The 20,349-nt window shown below is 45.6% G+C and overlaps 1 protein-coding gene across 3 annotated transcripts in view; it reads left to right on the top strand.

The window, feature by feature from the left end:
• The window catches only part of ORMDL1 (ORMDL sphingolipid biosynthesis regulator 1), a 130,535-nt gene that overhangs the window by 28,084 nt on the left and 82,102 nt on the right, over positions 1 to 20,349 (top strand). The window lies entirely within an intron of this gene.

The following is a 20,349-nucleotide window of genomic DNA, read 5'->3' as shown; positions in this document are numbered from 1 at the left end:
TTTCTCAATTAGCCCCTTTACACTCAAACCTGTTTTCACCTTCATGACCAGGCCAAATTTTACAATTCTGACCAGTGTCACTTTGAGGTAATAACTCTGTAATGCTTCAATGGATCCTACATTTTGATACAGAAAAGATATATATTTTTGTACCATGTTAGCCAGTAGCTATATACCTGATAAAGACACCTGAGTAATCCCAAAAGTTTGCAATTTGTTACCATCTTTTCAGTTAGCCATTAAAAGGTATCAACCACAATTCTAAATATTTTTCAATGGATCATAGTGATTCTGAGATTTTCTCATTACATATTGTACTTCATGATAGTGGTAAAATTTTAAAATGTGTTCAATATGACTTGTGCTTATTTTTGAAAAAATCAGAAGTTTGCAATTTTCAAACTTTCAATTTTTATGTGCCCTTACACCAAAGACCTATTTCACACAACCTAGTTAATAAATAACATTTCTCATATCTATCGTATTTTTCGGATTATAAGACGCTCCAGATTATAAGACACACCCCAAATCTTGAGGAGAAAAATATAATTTTTTTTTACTGGGGGTGGTGGCTGCGGTGAAGTGGTGTCCGTGGGTCGCTGCTGAAGGAGGCATGAGTGGGGTGATGCTGCAGGCTGCAATGATGGGGTGTTCTGATGTGTGGCGTGCCACTGTGGGTTTCTGGTGCTGCTGCGGTGTCTGGTGCTGCTGCTGGTGTCAGGCGCTGCTGCCCGGTGCTAGTGGGGTGTCCGGCGGTGCTGCTGCGGGTGTCTCCGATGCTGCTGGGGCTCTGCTGACATTTTGTGAAAGGCTGAAATCTCATCTCTCAAGATCTTGGTGCTGAGATCTCTCTCTGTGCATGTGCCGCCCCCTGCGGCCATTTTCCTGAAGTCCACCGCACAAGAAACCGTGGAACTGCCGGGGCTCTAGTCTTTCACAAAATGTCAGCAGAGCCTCGGCAGCGTTGGAGACACCCGCAGTAGCACCGCCGGACACCCCCTCATCCCAGCCTGCAGCAATGGCATCGGTCAGGTGTATACTCATTATAAGACATGCCCCCCATTTTCCCCTTAAATTTTTTTTTTGGGGGGGGAGTGCGTCTTATTATCCGAAAAATGCGGTACTTTACATCAGCACATTTTTTAAAACAATATTATTTATTTCCCTGGGAAGTTTGAAGGGTTAAAACCTGACAAGCGATTTCTCTTTTTTCTAGCAAAATTGACAGAGCTATTTTTATATGGACCACATCACATTTGAATTGACTTTAAGGGGTCTATGTGATAGAACATACCACAAATTGTCACCATTCTAAAAACTGCACCCCTGAAGGTGCTCAGAACCACATTCAAGAAGTTAGTGAACTCTTCAGGTGCTGCACAGGAACTAAAACAATGTGGAAGGCAAAAAGGGACATTTAACTTTATTTTGCAAAAATTTTACTTTAGACCCATTTTTTTATTTTCACAGGAGTAACCGGAAAAATGGACCTCAAAATATGTGGTGCAATATCTCCTGAGCACGCCAATATCCCATACTGGGGGTGAAAATTACTGTTTAGGTGCACGGCTGGGAAGGAACACTGTTTAACTTTTTGAACACAAAATTGGCAGGAATAGAGAGTGAACGCTATGTCTTATTTTGAGAACCCCTGATGTGCCTAAACAGTGAAAACACACCATAAATGACACTATTTTGGAAACTAGACCATTCAAGGATCTTATCTAGATATGTGGTGGGCACCTTGAATCCCCCCCCAGATGTTTCACAGAAACGTATAACATTGAGCGGTGACAATGGAAAAAAAATCACAGTTTTTCCTATCACCCATGGCAGCACTAACGAGAGGACAGGGAACCATTAAGATAAAAAGGGCGGCTCCTCTCTCCGCATCAGTGGTTTCCTGTCCTTGATAGACGGAGCCTTTACCTGGATGGCGGCATCACAGATGAAGAAACTAGGATTCCCAGGTGGCAGGGCACTGGTTCTGCTTCAGCCGGCGCCAGTGATCCTAGAAATGCCATGGGGGGGGGTGCCAATGCCGCCTCGACCGATGCGCCTGCGGCGCCATCACTGCATCGTGGCCATCAGCCCTGCGTTCTGGCGCGGTGTCAGAGCGTGACCAGTAACAGGAAGACACGCTCTGATGACGCGGCCGGGACCTAGTTTGCACCCGGGAACTTCCAGGGTGCGGTACTGGAAAGCTGCAGGAGATGCCGGCCGGCAGATTCCCTATGAGCTAAGTTCTTAAGGGAGGATTGCCGGCCAGGCAGGGGCACCGTTGCAGCGATGGAGGCACAGCAGCAGCTGAGCCCACTGCCACGGCAGCAGCATGGAGAGTCAGAGCAGCCGCAGCAACCCCAATGCCAGGAGAGTTCCGGACATTCCAGCGGGGGCACACAGGTCCAAGGATTCCAGGACAAGTTGACACATCTCCTGGATGAAGGACTCCACAGTTCCTAAAGGAGACCTTTTGGACGATATCCTGCCTCCTGTTCCATTTGGAGTGGTGAGTGACCTACGAGAATGACCTTTGTTAATGCAGATCTCTCTCTCCTTTCCCCCCTTTTTATTCTACAGTATATGGCTTTCGGGCAGGAGCCCCCTAGAAAGAGTACGAGGAAGTTGAAGCACAGGGGTTGTGCTTTATATGGACAGAATCTTAATAGTGCATGGCCCAAGAAATTATGCCGGCCGTGTATCAATGACATGGTAGCTAACAAAACCCCTGATGTTTCTACCACCTTGAGAACTCACATCAGAGCCGAGGTGGAAAACTCAATAAGCTTCCGGTCCCGTTCAGGGGAGACATCAAGGAGGGGATAGGGTCAAAGTATCTCCTTCGCTGTCAATGTCATCCATCTGATGAGGGAGTTCTGCAGGATACTTCGGGTTCTTCCTCGTCAGAAAGTGACTCAGGCTCAGGTTACTGCTTCCCCCTGGAGGAGGTGGACAGTTTAGTCAAATAAGGTCCACAATGGGACTGGTGGACCAGAGGCCTAAAAGATCAATCCAAGACATCATGTTTGGTACTTTGGATAAGAAAAAACGTAAAGTTTTTCCCATGAATGACATACTAGAGTCTCATCACTAGAGAGTGGGAGAAGCCAGATAGGACAGACCCATACCATCCTCCTTTAAAAGAAAATACCACTTTGAAGGTGAGGCCTCTTTCTCCTGGGGTAAGGCTCCCAAATTAAATGTTGCCATTTCTAAGGCCTCAAAAAGTTCAGCCCTCTCTTTTGAAGACTCAGGATTTTTAAAAGACCCTCTTGATAAGAAGGTGGATACCTTTCTTAAGGCAGCATGAGTTATCAGCAGGGGCATTGAGACCGGCCTGTCATGGTTAGGACATACATGGTTAATCTCCTGTTCTCACAGGGTTAACTTTTGCCGGCCTCTCTTTGTATCTGGGAGGGGTATTTATACTCACTCCAGACTAGGATTCCCTGTCAGCTATACTGTTATTCTGGCTGTGTTTGACCCCCCTGGTGTGCGTGTATACTGCATTGCTTGTTTGATTCCCGTGTATTACCCGGTCTGACCCCTCACTCTGAACTCCGTCTCTCGTTTTGGTACTATTGTCTTCTCCGGTTCTGACCTCCTGGCTTGGCTATTGTTACTCCGTTACAGTTTGTCCCTATTGTACCGTCCATTGCCTGTTCTGGTTTTCTGATCTATTGCTACGTCCTGACTATTCGCTCTGTCTAACCCTTTGGTATTGTCCTGCTATCTCGTGCTTTGATCTGGCTTGATCTGGTTTATGTCCCTGTCTATGCCCTTTGGTAACTTGTCCCATAGTTACTTTCTAGGAGTTTCCCTGCAGCTCCTAGCTCTGTGGAGCTTAGGTCACGCCCCCAGCAGTCACGTGCTTCAGGTCCTGATAGTGTGAAGCAGCACGCATCGTCACCGCTGCTGTCCCGCACCACAGGTATCTTTGAGCACTGTTTTCCAGGACGTCCACCTGACAGCACCATGGAGGACGTCCTCCTCCTCCTTACAGGGACAGGAAAGCACACGAGAGGTTAAAAGGCCCCGTCCCACCCCTTTCCCTCAGTGTCTTTCCTGTCCCTGCACGGAGGGACATACGAGAGGAGCAGGATTACCTGAGGGCGCAGGGGGATCGGGCGGCCGGTCCAATCCTTCCCCCTGTCAGGATGCCCAGGACCGACACTTCCCGGTGGGGAGTCCCTCTGCCCCAAAGCCAGGAGCAGGACGCGCTCCTGGAGGAAGCCGCTCCTCCCGGTGGGAGGCTCTCGGCTCCAGGCCGCGCGGCAGTTGCCCGGGTCCCCGCAGGCAGCGCCGGTGCGACATGCAGGCCGCGCGGCGGTTGCGGCTGTAAACGCTGCCCCACACGCAGCCGGCGGTGTGGGCGCCGGCGAGAGAGATCCCGGGGCAGCTCGAACCGGGTCCCCGCAATGGGCGCCGCCATTGCAGAACGCTCGGGGGCGGGGCTTCAAAACAGGAAGCGGAAGTGGCTGGCGCGCGGCGATGACGTCACGCGCCGATTTGGAAACAGCGCGCCAGCAGCCTGGGCACACCAGCAGCTCGCCGCATGCCAGCAGCCCGCCGCATCAGCAGCTCTCACCGCACGCCAGCAGCTCACCGCAGACCAGGAGTTCACTGCACGCTAGCAGCTCACCGCAGGCAACAGCTGCTTCACTGGTATGGACCCAGAGGCGCCAGCCGACAGGGGGGTAAGTGCGCCTGGCGCAATCCAACCCCCACAAGGCCTTCCCCGCAGCCCAGGACAACTGACCCGACTATCCCTGTTCTGTATCGTACAGGAGAAGGGTACCCCAGCCCCCCCGACAGAGGTTAAGGACCCGGTAAAGGCCACATCTAAGTCTGTCAGATGCCCGGTTTGCAGGGTAAAGCTGCCAGACAACTATACCAAGACTCTCTGCGGACCCTGCACTTCAAGGGTCGTAAGAGACGAGCAGCCGTCCCTCCTGGCCGAGATGCGATCCTTGATTCGGGAGGAAGTACAGGCCTCCAGATCCAGTCTCTCACTGCAGCAGTCCCCTAGTCCAGGGCCAAGCCGGAAGCGACCGAGGTGGGAGACGGAGCTAGCTTCGGAGACAAGTTCGCCTGAAGGGTCAGACCCCCGGGACTCGGATCCCGAGGAGGGGGAGATCCCGACTGACAGGAGGGACCAAGGCAGGAAATACCTGTTTAAGTTAGAGGACACCGAGGACCTGGTGCAGGCGGTAAGGAACACCATGCAGATAGAGGATGTTCCAAAACCGCAGTCCCGACAGGACCTGATGTTTGGGGGACTGGTCGCTCGGAAACAAACTGTGTTCCCCGTAAGCGAACACATTAAGACAATGGTCCTAGAAGAATGGAAAGAGGCAGAACGGCGACTTGTACTGTCTCGGGACTTTAAGAGCCGACTGCCCTTTGACCCAGAGGAAACACGATGGTGGGAGGAAATCCCTAAAATCGATGTTCCTGTAGCTAGGGTGACCAAAAAAACCGCCATCCCCTTCGAGGACTCATCAAGTCTCAGAGACCCGATTGACCGGAAGGCGGATATTCTGTTAAAGAGAACATGGGAATCGGCAGCCGCCCTTACTAAGGCTAACATAGCAGCCACCTCAGTGGCCAGGTCCATGTTCCTATGGGTGGGGCAGTTGGAAGAACATTTATCCAACAAGACCCCTAGATCTGAGATCCTAGCTTCTCTCCCTCTGATGAAATCAGCCACTGCGTTCCTTTCTGATACATCGGCCGAATCAGTAAGATTCGCAGCCAGGAACAGCTCCCTTTCCAACGCAGCTAGACGAGCGGTTTGGCTGAAGTCTTGGTCTGGGGATAACGCTTCAAAGGCAAAGCTTTGCTCCATCCCCTTTTCAGGCTCAAGGGTGTTCGGGCCAGCTCTAGATAGCATCCTAGAGCAGGTGTCTGACAAAAACAAGGGGTTTCCAGAAGAAAAACCCAAGCGTCCCCACCTTTCGTAGAGGGTCCTTTTTCAGGAGACAGACCGATTTTAGGAGCTAGGGTAGATCCAACAGGGGCTCCTTTAGAAACACTCAGAGCCAAGGGGGGAGAAGCAAGGCCCCTCTTTTCGCGTCATCCTCCAGGTCTAGAAGGCAATGACGCCATAGGTGTCGGGGGAAGACTGCGACAATTCGCAGCAAGGTGGCGCCAGGTAACCCAGAACCGGTGGGTCCTCAGAACCATCAAAGAAGGGTACAGCATAGAATGTTATTCCCCTCCCCCCGACAGATACATCGCCCCCACCATAGTCCCGGAAGACTCTACCATGTGGGCAGACCTTCAGGACCTGCTCCGGTCAGAGGTCATAGTGCCAGTTCCACAGCAGGAGAGGGGAAAGGGTCATTACTCTTCCCTATTCTCCATTACAAAACCATCTGGCAAGGCCAGAACAATTATGAACTTAAAACCCCTAAATGCCTGGGTGGTATACAAAAGGTTTCGAATGGAATCAATACGCTCAGCGATTCAACTTATAGACAGGGATGCTGTCATGTGTACTCTGGACCTGAAGAGTGCGTACTATCAGGTCCCCATCCATCCCGCATCTCAAAGCCTATTAAGATTCGCGATCAGTCTACCATCCCGGACCTTCCAGTTCCAGTGCCTTCCGTTCGGGCTGGCTTCGGCCCCCCGAATATTTACAAAGCTGGTAGCGGAGGTGGAGGCCTACCTGAGAAAGCAGGGAGTCATTATAATACCCTATCTAGACGACTTTCTCCTAGTCGCAGGATCAGAAGAAAGGCTCATCCAGGACAGAAGCCGAACGATCAGAACACTGGAGTATCTCGGCTGGCTGATCAACGACCAGAAGTCAGACCTAAAACCAGAAAGCAGGAAGATCTTCCTGGGAGTCCTTCTGGATTCAAGACACAGAATATCCCGGCTACCGAGAAAAAAGCAGCAGTCAATTCAAGACAGAGTCAAGGGACTACTGAGACACCGCTCCTCCATAAGAGGTGCAATGGAAGTTCTGGGTCTGATGACGGCTTGCATTCCATGCGTCAGATGGGCCCAGTCCCATTCGAGGCCCCTGCAAAAGGAAATCCTCGCAGGATGGAACAGTCGTCAGGATTCTCTCGACGGGCCCATATCCTTACCAGACTCGGTAAGAAGATCCCTACGGTGGTGGATACAGGCCCAGAACTTACAGGTGGGCGTGCTATGGACAACCTCGCCGTACGTGGTAATCACCACAGACGCCAGTACGTGAGGATGGGGAGCCCACGTAGAAGGGAGAATTTTTCAAGGAAGATGGCCGGTCAGCATCAGAAGCAGATCCTCCAACTTCAGGGAACTCTATGCGGTCTGGGAAGCCCTGCGTCAGAACCGGTCGGTAGTGAGAAATCGACATGTCCGGATATTGTCCGACAACACAACGGCAGTCTCATTCCTGAAACACCCAGGGAGGTCCGAGACATCGACCACTCCAGGCACTCGCAGGTCGAATATTCGCCTGGGCAGAAGAGAGGTGGTCCTCTCCATAACGGCAATCCACCTAGAGGGTTCTCAGAATGTAGTAGCAGACTATCTAAGCAGACAGCGGTTCAGCCCGACAGAGTGGGAGCTAAACGAAGAAATCTTCCATCATCTTTGTCAGCGTTGGGGAACCCCCAGTATAGACCTGTTTGCAAACTGGAAGAACTCAAAGGTCGCCAGATTCTACTCCTTGAACCCAGCAGATCACCCGGACGGAGTAGATGCCCTGAGCCAGACCTGGACGGAACTCCTCTTGTATGCATTCCCGCCACTGGCGCTGATACCGGCGGTACTCAGGAAGATCTGCGAGGACCGCGCGTCGGTAATATTAATAGTGCCATACTGGCCAAAGAGAAGCTGGTTTCCGCTGCTAGGAGCCATGGCAGTAGGAAACCCAGTCGAGCTACCCCTGAAGGGAGATGTTATCCACCAGGGGCCGATTCGCCATCCAGACCCAGCAAGGCTACGCCTCTCGGCATGGATCCTGAAAGGGACATCCTGAGAGCAAAGGGCTTATCCGAGCAGGTCATATCCACTCTACTGGCCAGCAGAAAATCGGTAACATCCGCAATCTACAGAAAAATATGGAAGAGATTCTGCCTGGAAGGTGGCAGGTCCGACCTCTCGGCAGGTACCCCTGACCTCCCTAGGGTCCTAGACTTTCTGCAGTTGGGATATAATAAGGGGCTTAAACCCAGCACGTTAAAGGTCCAGATCTCGGCTTTGAGCGCCTTCTTCGACTACCCTTTAGCCTCCCATCCTTGGGTGGTAAGATTCATAAAGGCCACGCAGCGTCTTCGCCCCACAATTAGGCAGCTCACCCCGCCCTGGGACCTCGGCCTGGTACTCAGATCTTTATGTAGGGACCCCTACATGCCTAGTGATAGAATGTCCATTTCGACTCTCTCTCGAAAGACGGCTTTCCTCGTAGCCATCACCACGGCCAGAAGAATAGGGGAGATCCAGGCCCTGTCCCCCAAGGATCCATATCTCCAGATCAGAGACGATCATATAACCTTAAGATTAGATCCGGTTTTTATCCCCAAGGTAGCCTCTTACCAGAATATAAATCACGAGATAGTGCTACCATCCTTCTGCAGCAATCCCCGCAACGAGAAAGAACAGCGTCTCCACTCCCTAGATGTAAGACGGGCAGTTATAAGCTATCTAGAGGCCACCAATGACTGGCGTATTGACTCCAACTTGTTCATCCTCTTCGGGGGTAAAAATAGGGGAAGAAAAGCCTCTAAGGCGTCCATCGCAAGATGGATCACATCAGTAATTTCAGACGCCTACCAGTCGGAAGGCGCCAATCCACCAGATACCTTAAGGGCCCACTCTACTAGGGCAGTTTCAGCCTCCTGGGCCGAGCACGCAGGCGCCTCAGTCGAGCAGATTTGTAGAGCGGCAACCTGGGCCAGCCTGAATACATTTTGCAAGCACTACAAACTTGATGTGCTATCAGGCCAACATACCGCATTTGGGAGAAAAGTTCTCCAGGCGGTGATCCCACCCTGAGGAGGTGCTTTGGTACTCTCCATGGTGCTGTCAGGTGGACGTCCTGGAAAATAGGTATTAGACCTACCGGTAATGATGTTTCCAGGAGTCCATCCTGACAGCACGGGTAGTTCCCTCCCTGTTATGTTATGTTTGTTAAGTTATGTCATATGATGTAATATGATGATACCATTAAAAGAGTTATAGCATTATCCACGCTGTGGTTCTTGTTAAGTCACTGAGGGAAAGGGGTGGGACGGGGCCTTTTAACCTCTCGTGTGCTTTCCTGTCCCTGTAAGGAGGAGGAGGACGTCCTCCGTGGTGCTGTCAGGATGGACTCCTGGAAACATCATTACCGGTAGGTCTAATACCTATTTTTGTACTCAGGACACACGCACTGGCTCAGTGAGCAAGTGCAGTGTGGTGTTCCTGACACGGCCATCGCAGCAGCTTGCACGGTGAGGTCTCTCATGGTCTGGCTGAGCATGTTAGAAGATCAGCTAGGTGATGATTCATCCAGTAATGCCATTAATACAACACTTCCAATGATCAAGGGAGCAGCAGCCTTTTTGGTGGATGCGCCAGCCGACTTAGCCAGGTTGGCCGCAAGATCAACTGCACTATCTAATGCAGGCCAGAGAGCAGTCTGGTTAAAAAGCTGCCCGTGAAATGTTCAGGCAAAAGGGAAGCTATGTTCCCTTCCCTGCAAATGACAATATTTATTTGGGTCGGCTCTAGATGACCTCTTGGATAAGGCGGCTGACAAGAAAAGGGGTTCTCAAAGCCTCAATTCTCTTCCTTCAAACAGTCCTTTCGGGGAAAAGGTATAAAAGAAGTAGAGTGTCCACGGAACAGATGAGACAGGGCGACAAACCTAAAAAGTCCAAAGGGTTCCTGTTGGTACCTCTTCCCAAAGTGATCGGAAGTCCTTCAAGTGACTCTCTTTCCCAGGTGGGAGGAAGGCTCTCCCTCTTCCTTCCAGCCTGGGAGAAAATATCATCCAGTCCTTGGGTTCTCAACCTGGTGGCGGGGTTGAGACTGGAATTCGGGAGATATCCACCAAACAGGTTCATTGTTACGGCCCCACGAGCATCCGTGTCAGAGAAGATAGCGTTGGAGTCGGAAGTACTGTGCGTCTTGAGGAACAATGTTCTGCAGTATGTACCAGCAGAAGAATAGGGGAAAAGAGTTCTACTCTCCCCTGTTCCTAATAAAGAAGCCGAATGGCTCATACAGGATGATCTTCAATTTAAAGGGCCTGAGCAAATTTTTTAAGATCCCAAAGTTCAAGATGAAGTTGATAGTCAGCGACTCAGCTACTCTTCTCTGATTGCTATATGGCCATCCTGGACCTGAAGGACGCATATTACCACATGCCAATACATGTGGCATTCAGAAAATTCCTCAGGGTGGCGGTATCGGTGGAAGGCGCTGTAAGATACCTCCAGGACAAGGCACTGACCTTTGGCCTGGCAGTAGTGACTCCTCGGATTTTCACAAAGCTGATATCGGAGGTTATGGCTGACTTCAGAGAGAGGAACAGGCTAGTCATCCTATAACTGGACGATTTCCTAATAGTGGGCCGTTCCTTCACTCATTGCCACAGTCAGGTGGAGGTCATAGTCACTATCTTGACAAGCTTAGGATGGTGTTTAAACCTGGGAAAATGAAGGTTGCGGCCACAAAAGACGCAGATCTTTTTAGTACTCTTGCCCGACTCCCACCAGCAGGAATGTCGTCTGCCAGAGCAAAAAAATGAAAAATTGTTCAGTTTCAGCCTCCTCTCTAGGTGAATACGAAATCCGGTCAAGACCCTGAGAATTGCTATGTCCCTCCTGGGCTTCCTGACCTTATGTTTCCCGGCAGTGAAGTGGCCCAGTTCCACTCAAGCGAATTGCCAAGGTTCGTCCTGGAAAGCCAACATTCATTGCAGGGGCATCTGGAAGGTACACTGTCACTACCACAAGAGGTTATACATTCTCGCCATTGGTGGCTGGGCATAAAATCCCTATGGGAGGGGGTCCCGTGGTTTCCTCACATCTCCAGGGTAGTTACCACAGTCGCCAGGGAAGGAGCACCATATTAAAGGGCAGATTTTATCATTGTGGTTTGCGGGTGCCATGACGCACTGGAAGAGCTCTTGATGTAGCAGAACCTCCCCCACACACACAATTGACCCCATTTTACAAATCACATCTCTCAATTCATTAATCCAGAGGTGCAGTGATCATATTGACACCAAAGGTGTGTCACAGAGTTTTATACCATTGGACAGTAAAGAAAAAATAATTACATTTTTAGCACTAAAATTTTGTTTTAACCCCAGATTTTACATTCTCACACAAGAAATGGATAAAAATGGCACCAAAATTTGTCACACAATTTCTGCTGAATGTAGAAATACCCCATATGTGGCTGTACAGTAATGCTTAGCCAAACGGTGAGACTCGGAATGGACGGAGCACAGATTTTCCTAGAATAATTTGCGGACTCCACATACAGAGCCTCAAGTGCTAGAAGAACAGAATCCTCCAGGGCTCGCTTTTCCAGAGCCTTTGTACTAACAAATGTGGAAGCCCCCTATATTTCCTTTAACAGATGATGGACCTGAGTGGGTACTACTTGCTTTTTTCTGATTGATTTGAAGCTTTTGTTGTTAAAATTTACAAAAACATTTTGCATCACATTTATTCTGCCCACTACATTGGAGCACTTACTTTGAGGTTTCAAAATTTCCGAGTGATGTGACAGATGAAGCCCCCGAGGAAGTCACTCCCTGCAATGAAGCAGCAGAGTTACTCTGGATTCCATCTGGCCTGTGTTTAGCATCGGCGCCCTTTGCAAAAGTGCACCAAACTTTTATGCACCCCACTTTTATGCACGCCTAAAAAGACTGAGACCGCCGGATCATAGGCCAGACGGCGTCCACAGTGCCTACATCTGCCTCATTATAGGGAATCTTCCGCTGGGGGTTCCTTCTGAATCGCTTATTTCAGAGATTTACAAGGAAACCCCGGTGTAAGCTGCATAGCACAGGAGATATGCGTTCCGAGCATTACTGTGATCTTTCGGAGGCAGAATGAAAAAAATCAATAGCATGTGAAGAATTGGTTTTATTTATTTTTTACGCCATACCTCGTGCGTTATAACTGATTATGCCACTTTATTCTTTAGGTCTGTTCGATTACAGTGATACTAGATTTATATTGAGTTTTTATGTTTGGCTGCTGTCACACACTAAAAGACTCTTTATTGCGAAAACTTTTTTGCATTGCCATATTTTGAGAGGTATAATTTTTCATATTTTGGCCCACAGTCATGTGAGGGTTTGTTTATTTACGAGACGAGTTGAAATTTTTATTGGTACCATTTTCGGAGGCTTGATATTTCTTGATCGCTTTCAATTCAAATTTTTTTGACGCAAAATGAACAAAAAACAGCAATTCAGAATTTTTTTTTTTTTTTTTTTTTTTTTTTAATGCAGTTTCCAGTATGATAAAAATGATAAGGAAGCTTTATTCTTTGTGTCAGTACGATTACAGCGACAACACATTTTACTGTTTTTTATGTTTTTATAGAAGGATAGGGAAAATGAAGGGAGGTCAGCTCACCAGTCTCGGTTGCGATCCATAATCCTCCTGCGCACGGAGTCACCTTGATCAGGGGTGTTGACTGAAGCAAAATAAAGAATGGAATCTCCAGCGCTGGACTTCAGTTAAAAATACATCATTTATTGTAAATTCTTAAAATCGAACAAAAAAAAGTGTGGATAAGGACATACAGGCAGATGGGGTCTCTGGTGGTCTCCAACCAACGCGTTTCGACCTAGAGGGTCTTACTCATGGTTCACACTAGACCAATACTGACGACTACAAATAGTACAAAAACTAGTAAATCACAGGTGTTGGACAAAAGAATTAATGAAAATAGGGAGTATCCCTACCAGTTAACTCTTGCAAACACTCAGCCTAATGTGGAGCTGAAACAAAAACTAGTCGGAAAAACAGGAAAAAAAAAAAAAAAACTAATAAAAAGATATCATAAGAATATAATAACAATCACAAAAATTATCAGAATAACCAGAATAGAATAGGACTAAGTAGAATGTAAATATACAGAAGAAAATATCAATCTAATTGCAATATTAAATCAAGTCGTTTGTTCAGACCTAATGGTACTCTTGTATTTAATTTAAAAATCCAAAAGGATTCACGATTTAATAATTTTCTCCTGAAATCACCTCCCCTAGTAGATCTATAGACTTTCTCTATTGCTATAATTTTGAGGCTATCAGTTTTACCTCCATGAACAGTTTTACAATGATAAGAAACTGCTGAGATATTATAATTACTACTAGTAGCTTCTGACAAGTGTTTCCTAATTCTCTTTTTAAGAGGTCCTATTGTGCAGCCTACATATTGTAGGTTACAAAAAACGCATTCAATAACATATATTACTCCTTCTGAATTACAATTTATGTGAGACTGAATAGGGTATGATATGCCAGTAACACTAGAAGTAAATCTGCTGGTTTTAACCACATAGTTGCAGACTTTACAGGGATGATGTCCACATTTGGAAAAGCCTTTATATGACAACCAAGTATTATTTTTAGTTCTCCTATTGCTGATAAAAAGACTGGGGGATAAGATATCGCTCAAAGCAGGAGCTTTCCTGGCTATGTATCGTATCTGGGTATTGTCCAGAATTTGACCAAGTTTATTATCATTGTGTAAAATAGGTAAGTATTTTTTGACAATGTCCGTTATCTTATTGAATTGTGGACTGTACATGGTAGAAAAACTAACTATAGGACGGTCATAATTATTACAGGGGGCCCGTGTGCGATTCTTTTTCTTGTTAGCAGTAACTCCAGTGTGTACAAGGCTCAAAGGAGATTCATTCAGCAGGGTGTGTCTATCGATCCTGCTGACAATATTATCAGCTTTCCTTAGCATCCAATTAGCATATCCTCTGTCCTTAAGTCTAGAAAGGGTTTTGTTTGATTCTTTAGCAAATATTATAGGTGAACTACAATTTCTTTTTAACCTAATTAATTCTCCCACTGGAATGTTTTTAACCACGTGCTTGGGGTGACAAGAATAAGCTTGTAAAATTGAATTTGTATCTGTGGGTTTTCTGAAAGGAAAAACGCAAACCTTTTGGCTGTCAGGATTCACAGACAAAGTCACATCCAGATAATTAATAGAAAAATCTGACACTGTAAATGTAAATGAAAGATTAAAATCATTCATATTGATATAGCTAATGAAATCACTAATCCCTGAGATGTCTCCCTTCCAAATCAAAATCAGGTCATCTATAAAGCGGCCATATAGTTGTATATTTTGTGAAAAGGGATTATTGTTACATAAGATATATTTCTCTTCCCAAACAGCTACTGTAATATTAGCTAAAGCTGGGGAACATTTACCCCCCATACTTACTCCTTGTTTTTGTAAGAAAAAAATTCCATCAAATGAAAAATAATTATGTGAGAGAAGAAAGGAAACTGCATCCACAATGAAGGATTGAATTTCTATCACATATGTGCTATATTTGTCCAAAAAGAATGTGAGACTAGAAATAATCACATTGTGTGGTATGGACGGGTATAAACCCACCACATCACAAGTAATCCATGAATATTCTGGTGACCAATGATAATCATCCAGGGCAGAGATTAACATTTTGGTGTCTCTGATATATCCTGGAAGATCAATGACCAAAGGTTGTAGGTAATGATCAACCCACTCTGCCAATTTCTCTGAAAAAGACCCTATCCCCGAAATTATAGTTCTAAAGGGGGGGGGGAACAAATCCTTGTGGATTTTAGGAAACGCATGATAAATAGGAATCACAGGGTTCTTGATATTAACATAATCATAAATTTTCTGTGTTATGGCCCCTGTGACTAAACCATCGTTTAATAATTTTGACAAATCACACTGAAATTTAGACGTGGGATCACTAGAAATCTTGGAATAGGTAGCAGAATCATTCAAAATGCGCGGATTTTCTGAATAATACAGGCCAGCATTAAGCACGACTACTCCACCCCCTTTATCTGCCTGTCTCACCAGAATGTCAGCATTATCTTTTAACTCTTTCATAGCTGCTCTCTCTTGTGCTGTTAAATTGTCATATGTCATTTCTGTTATTTTATCAAGCTCCACTAAATCTTTCTCTATTAGTTCTTGGAATATATCTAGAATAGCAGGTCTGGACTGAACTGGATAAAACCCTGGATTGGGCATTTTAAAGAGATCATTTAAAGTCCTATTTTTTGGTAAGGAATGTGATTGTAAGTCTCTAAGAGTGGAATAACCTATAAGATCTTTTTAAAAGAAAAATTTCCATAGGGAAAAATTAACTCAGGAATATTTGTAGATCCAGACAGTGGCAAGGTCTCTGAAGAGGTGGACTGGTAGTCAAAATGACATTTCAAAGTTAAATTTCTGGCAAACTTATTCACATCTAGAAGAGTCTGATAAATATCAAATTTGTTGACTGGACTAAATCCCAAGCCTTTGCTCAAGAGAGTCATATGAGCTTCTGATAGGATATAGCTTGAAAGATTTATTACAGGGCATGTGGATATCTCCTCCTGTTTCTGAAGTGGTAGTTTCTTTTTATGTTTCCTCCCCGCTCTTCTCCGTCGTTTTTTGATCTCCTTACGATAATTCCATCACTACGGATATCCTCAGAATGATTAGTGTTGAAGGAAGCATCTAAGAACTCTTCTGACGTATTCAGATTAGAACTGGAAGACACTGTTGAATCATGAGACCTGGTGAAGCTGACCCTGCGATCTCTATGGTGAAAGCCTGAAAAACCATGCTGATATCGTTTTTTACCTTCTTGAAAAGGACGGCTTTTCTTCCAGGAATAGACCTGGTTCAATTCAAAGTCGCGTTTGTCTCTTGTGAATTTACTGCGTTTTATATCTGCAATATATTCTTCCAGTTTGGAAAGATTTTTTTCCATTCTTGAATTAAATTTATCAAAGTCTTTCACATTATTGTGTTTGTTCAGAGAAGTCTGCATCTTAGTGATCTCTTCTTTAACACAAGTCATCTCCAGTTCCTCATATTTAATAATCAACTCCATTAATTTGAAAGAACTTTGTGTAAGAATCTGCTCCCACTTTAATCTGAAAGTGTCTGAGTAGATGAAGGTAGGTCTTTTATTCAGTCTCAATCCCCTAGGGATAAGTTTTTTCGTCAGATAAGATTTTAGAGAGGTCATGTCCCACCATAATCTGGTTTCCTTATTTTTCCGATTTTCCAGTTTATTAAAAAGGTTTTCTAAAGACTCTACCTGAGAGACCCCACTGCTCACATTAGTAACATCGTCTGTAGAGTCAAAAATGGCTGCAAAGATATGCTGCCTATTTCTGTCCAAATCCATGTCCATAGAATTAGTGTTTACAAGCGTCCACAACAATTATAGAGTAAGGGAGCAAGACTTGATCATAAATATAATTATAGAAGGATAGGGAAAATGAAGGGAGGTCAGCTCACCAGTCTCGGTTGCGATCCATAATCCTCCTGCGCACGGAGTCACCTTGATCAGGGGTGTTGACTGAAGCAAAATAAAGGATGGAATCTCCAGCGCTGGACTTCAGTTAAAAATACATTCACTTTTATGCACCCCACTTTTATGCACGCCTAAAAAGACTGAGACCGCCGGATCATAGGCCAGACGGCGTCCACAGTGCCTACATCTGCCTCATTATAGGGAATCTTCCGCTGGGGGTTCCTTCTGAATCGCTTATTTCAGAGATTTACAAGGAAACCCCGGTGTAAGCTGCATAGCACAGGAGATATGCGTTCCGAGCATTACTGTGATCTTTCGGAGGCAGAATGAAAAAAATCAATAGCATGTGAAGAATTGGTTTTATTTATTTTTTACGCCATACCTCGTGCGTTATAACTGATTATGCCACTTTATTCTTTAGGTCTGTTCGATTACAGTGATAATAGATTTATATTGAGTTTTTATGTTTGGCTGCTGTCACACACTAAAAGACTCTTTATTGCGAAAACTTTTTTGCATTGCCATATTTTGAGAGGTATAATTTTTCATATTTTGGCCCACAGTCATGTGAGGGTTTGTTTATTTACGAGACGAGTTGAAATTTTTATTGGTACCATTTTCGGACGCTTGATATTTCTTGATCGCTTTCAATTCAAATTTTTTTGACGCAAAATGAACAAAAAACAGCAATTCAGAATTTTTTTTTTTTTTTTTTTTTTTTTTAATGCAGTTTCCAGTATGATAAAAATGATAAGGAAGCTTTATTCTTTGTGTCAGTACGATTACAGCGACAACACATTTACTGTTTTTTATGTTTTGGCGCTTTTACACAATAAAAACAATTTTCTAGAAAAAAATAATTATTTTTTCATTGCTTTATTTTGAGAGCTATAACTTTTTTATTTTTCCGCTGATGTAGCTGTATGGCACCTTGTTTTTTGTGGGACAAGATGACGTTTTCAGTGATACCATTTTTATTTGTCTTTTTGATCCCGTTTTATTCCACTTTTTGTTCGGAGATATAATGAAAAAAGATAGTTTTTTTTTTGCCACGGTTTTTATTTTTTTTATGTTGTTCATTGAAGGGGTTAACTATTGTGACAGTTTTCTGGGGCAGGTGGTTCTGGACGCGGTGATACTTATATTTATATTATACCGTATATATTCGAGTATAAGCCGAGATTTTTAACCCATTTTTTTAGGCTGAAAATGCCCCTCTCTGCTTATACATGAGTCATTGTCCTAGGGGGTTGGCGGGGAGGGGGAGCTGCAGAAGCCGGTGGCTGTCACATTGTACTCACCCACTCCTCGCGCAATCACTGTAAGTCCTCCATGCATCGCTCTGTTGTCCAGGCGAGGCAGCTTCCTGTGTTCAGCGGTCACTAAAGTAATGAATATGCACGCTTCTCCACTCCCATATTCGTAGAGCGCATATTCATTACTTTAATGAGCGGTACCACGTGACCGCTGAACACGAGAAGAAGCTGCCTCGCCTGGACAACAGAGAAGCAGAAAAGTGCAGAGACCATGCGCAAGAGGGGGTGAGTATGATGGGGGAGCCGAGCCATGCATACACTGGGGAGGACTGAGGAGCCATTCATACAGCAGGGGGTGGACTGAGGAGCCATGCATACAGCAGGGAAAGATGGAGGAGCCATGCTTACAGCAGGGGGAGGAGGGAGAAGCCATGTATACAGCAGGGGGAGGACGGAGGAGCCATGCATACAGCGGGGGGGGACTGAGGAGCCATGCATACAGCAGGAGGAGGACTGAGGAGCCATGCATACAGCAGGGGGAGGACTGAGGAGCCATGCATACAGCAGGGGGAGGACTGATATTTAACCATCATCTTGTTAAGGGAACGATAATCAATACACGGTCTTAATGAACCATGTTTCTTGGCCACAAAAAAAAAACCAGCACCTAAAGGTGACGAGGATGGTCTAATATGACCCTTCTCCAACGACTCCTTAATATAGGATCGCATAGCATCATGTTCGGGTACTGATACGTTGAAAAGCTGACCCTTGGGAAATTTACACCCAGGCATCCACTCAATTGCACAGTCATAACTCCTATGAGGAGGCAAAGATGCAGACTTACTCTCACTAAATACATCAGAAAAATTGGCCAGATAATCAGGAATATCATGAGACTGAGGAGAGGTGGAGAAAACAGGAGCGTCCCTAAGAACACACTGACAACCCCAGCTCACCACAGACCCAGATTTCCAATCCAAAACTGGATTAAGCGTTTGCAACCAGGGAAAACCCAGAACAATAGTATCATGCAAATTATGCAGCACCAAAAATTCACTATTTTCCTGGTGGTCTGGGGTAACTTGCATTATCACCTGGGTCCAAAACTGAGGTTTATTCTCTGCCAAAGGAGTAGCATCAATACCCCTCAAAGGAATAGGCGTCCGCGGAGGCGTCATGGAAAAACCACAACGTTTAGCAAAGTCCAAATCCATCAGATTCAAAGCTGCTCCTGAATCCACAAAAGCCTTAGTGGATAAGGAGCAGATCAGAGTAATTTCCAAAAGGAACTTAGGTTGTACACTGCCCACATCAAATGTGTGTGCAAAACGTTTCTCTCATTTAGGGCAGACAGAAATAGTATGAGAGGCGTCTCCACAGAAAAAACACAGCTTATTACGCCTTCTAAACTCCTGACGTTGCGCCCTAGACAAAACACCATCACATTGCATAGGTTCAGACATTTGTTCAAAAGGTAGCAGCGCCTCCCGTGTAGTTTTACGTTCACGTAAACGCCAATCAACTTGAATGGCTAATGACATAGAATCATCCAGACCAGGGGGAACAGGAAATCCCACCATAACATCTTTTACGGTCTCTGATAAACCCTTCCGAAAGAGAGCTGCCAAAGCACTATCATTCCATGTAGTAAGCACCGCCCACTTTCGGAATTTTTGACAGTATAACTCTGCAGAATCCTGACCCTGATTTAATGCCAACAGGGTTCTCTCAGCTTGATCAACAGCATTAGGTTCATCATACAACATCTCCAAGGCTTGAAAAAATGCATCCACATTAGTCAGAATAGGATTTTCAGGTGTCAGAGAAAAAGCCCAATCCTGGGGATCGCCGCGCAGCAAAGAGATGACAATTTTAACCTGCTGCGCAGAGCTCCCCGATGAATTAGGCTTCAAGGCAAGAAATAATTTACAATTATTCTTAAAATTCAAAAATTTAGACCGATCCCCAGAAAACACATCAGGAGTAGGGATCTTAGGTTCAGCAGCATGTGACTGAATGAGGTAGGTGGAAATTCCCTGCACTTCAGCAGCAAGTTTCTCCACACGATCAGACAATTGCTTAATCTCCATTAGGAAAAAAAATATCCTCCTACGGCCTCAGAGAAAAAGAGGAAAAAATACATTAAAAAAAAAAAATCTGACTTTTTTTTTTTTTTTTTAAACAATTTTTTCCTGCTTTTGAGTACCCTAGAATCTGCGGTATGGCTGGTGATTCTGTTATGAATGGGTCACCGAGGATGAAAACTAAACATAATCAAGTGTGAACATTAGCAGAAACACTTAGCTTGAGATGACTGGAACAGAGCTGAAAACCAAGACCTGAAAAGCCAGAAGGAATCACCAGCACCAGAATAGGGTGTCGGCTGTCTTAAATCCATTCTGAGATTCCAGAGATCCAATCGTTATCCTCATCATCAGGTGGCAGATCTCTACTAATTAAATCAACCTCACTACCTCCTGTTACCACCAGAGGGAGCCCGGAAGGGAAACTCACAACTGGTAGACCAGAAAATGAGTTCACAACGGAGGACTGAAGAGTCATGCATACAGCAGGG

The sequence above is a fragment of the Dendrobates tinctorius genome, unplaced genomic scaffold, assembly GCF_039654945.1.
Source record: "Dendrobates tinctorius isolate UK_male_01 unplaced genomic scaffold, ASM3965494v1 ptg000254l, whole genome shotgun sequence".
NCBI lineage: Eukaryota > Metazoa > Chordata > Amphibia > Anura > Dendrobatidae > Dendrobates > Dendrobates tinctorius.
This window is presented reverse-complemented; position numbering and strand designations above follow the sequence as displayed.